This window comes from Engraulis encrasicolus, unplaced genomic scaffold (genome assembly GCF_034702125.1).
Source record: "Engraulis encrasicolus isolate BLACKSEA-1 unplaced genomic scaffold, IST_EnEncr_1.0 scaffold_31_np1212, whole genome shotgun sequence".
NCBI classification, from domain to species: Eukaryota; Metazoa; Chordata; class Actinopteri; order Clupeiformes; family Engraulidae; genus Engraulis; species Engraulis encrasicolus.
In genome coordinates, this window is record NW_026945610.1 from 1,419,813 (window position 1) to 1,422,495 (window position 2,683).

A 2,683-nucleotide genomic window follows, 5' to 3' on the forward strand; every position below is an offset into this window, starting at 1 on the left:
CTCCTCTCTCCAGGACGCTCTCTCTATCTGTCTGACCTCGTGTTCTTCATTGACCTCTCCCCTCCCCCCCTCTGTGATGTAGAGATCTGTGTAGACCTTATTCAGTTCTGTGGAGTTTCCCTGCTCTATGCTGCCCTCAATCAGACACTGAAACCTCTTCTGCAGATGAGACTTGTGGATCTGCTGCATGTCCTGCACATGATTAAGTTGCTGTCTGAGAGTTAAAAAAGGACTAAATGTCAACTAGAATCACAAAGATATGTATGGTAATTATTCAAAACTAATCTCCCTCACAAACACACACACACACACACACACACACACACACACACACACACACACACACACACACACACACACACACACACACACACACACACACACACACACACACACACACACACACACACACACACACACACACACACACACACATACACACACACACACACACACGCGTGTGTGTGTGTGTAGAGGTGGTCAACTCTTAAAGACAGCTTTATTGATCCACAACAATATGAGAGGGATGAGTGTGTGTGTGTGAGAGAGAGAGAGAGAGAGAGAGAGAGAGAGAGAGAGAGAGAGAGAGAGAGAGAGAGAGAGAGAGAGAGAGAGAGAGAGAGAGAGAGAGAGAGAGAGAGAGAGAGAGAGAGAGAGAGGTGAATAATAGAGTGCTGATCTTACTGTTGAGGTGAAGAGTCTCCTCCTTTAAAATGAGTGATGCGACCCATGGACTTGTCACTCTTCATAGACACACAGGTGGGTGCAGGAGAGGGTGGTCTCCCCTCAGATACAGACTCCTCCATCCTAGACAATAAGAGAAGGATGAGAGTGTGGACAGACAGACAGACAGACAGACAGACAGACAGACAGACAGACAGACAGACAGACAGACAGACAGACAGACAGACAGACAGACAGAGAGACAGACAGACAGGTGCCTTTTATGGGATGAGACATTGAGGGATTAAATCATGGGTGGGGAAACGTTTTCATTCCAATGGCTTCCAAGTCCTCCAAGGGCCGTAAAAGTCCTCCAAGGACGATAATATGAACACAAACCAGGATTTCCTCCTGCGCTTTAGGCCTATATTGAAGGCAGCCACCTTTACAGACCCCACCTTCACTTGGTCCCCTGAAATATAACTTAAAGGTGCACTGTGTAATATTTTAGCAGTTTCTTTCCAGAATTCATGCTGCCCATTCACAAATTACCTTTTTCATTAATACATAGCACCACCTCCAGGCAGCACCGTATCAATGATCAGCAATACCTAATAAGACAAAATACGACTTCCCAGCAGCTTATATGATTAGGAGAGGATATGGTCCCCCTTCCTTTGGTCTGTAGAACATGAATCATTTCTGTTTTGGCATTATTTTTTCATTTATAAACTATTTTATTCATACCCGGGTCGTACCCAGGTTGACATCGACCCAAAGACGACAAGAGATATATTTTTATCTAGGCCATTTTCAAATATATCAAAACCAATTTTGACTTCATACATATGTGTCACGAGTTTGCTCCATGCTCCACTAATTGGGTAACTTTCCACCACACACTGCCAGCTGCCACGCCTTCTCACAATCCAACTCTCAATCACCCTCTAGCCAATCAGGAAGCTCAATTGATCAGTGCTCTTTATCTCTGCCACCTGTTCTTTGTCACCTGCTGCCTTTGTGTGAGTATTTATACCCAGGTCTCCACACACTCAGTGTCAGTTTGTCTGTGAAGCTACACTGTTCCTGCTCGCCAACTATCTTGAAGACTGATCCCAGCTACTGAACCTTGCCTGACCTGACAACGAAATCTCTCCTGCCCCGGATCTTGACCTGCCTTCATCCAGCGATTCTCCAACTGTGTCTTACTCCCGGTAAATCTGACCAGCCTTCTCTCATACGTTAACGATTTTGGATATTCCCTGAACAGTACTGCTGCCTCCCTTAACCTGCTCTGTTGTGTGTGTGTGTGTCCCCTCCAGGACTCCACGGATCCTCCAGCCCTCCAGATCGTTGCTCTACTCCTGGGGGAACACACACTCAGAACCTGGAACCCCTGTAACCCTGGTGACCCCTGGAACTCCCTGGATCTCACTGTAACCCCTGTAACTCTGGTGACCCCTGGATCCCCCTGGAACCCCGGTAACCCCTGACACACCCTGAACCCAGAACTCTGAACACAGAACTCTTCTCCCCTCCCCTTTTCCCTTCAATAAAGAAACACTGTGGGTAACACTTCCAAATAAGGGGCCATAATTAACAGTAAAGTAGCTTCGTGATTCGCATCTGGTTGTCCTGCCTCATACCAATATGTTGTTCAACTAGATCAGGCAGGTCAAACTCAGTAAATGTTTTCTAGCCCGCCAATTTATTCAGCCCGCAAGATCATTTCCAATGTATATTACAATTGGCCCACATACACCGTTATATAACATGACTTGAACATGACATGTGGTGTGTCACAGCAATATCAGTGGGCACAGGTCAATGAAACGGCTCACAACACAATATGTGCAGACACATGTGAACTACCATACTGTATATGATGGGAAAGAGTGTCTTCATGCACAATTTCACATTTCTTTTTTAAAAATACATTTTCCGTGAGTTCGGCCCGAGACTTCACTACACATTATGATTCGGCCTCTAGCCAATTTGAGTTTGACACCCCTGAACTAGA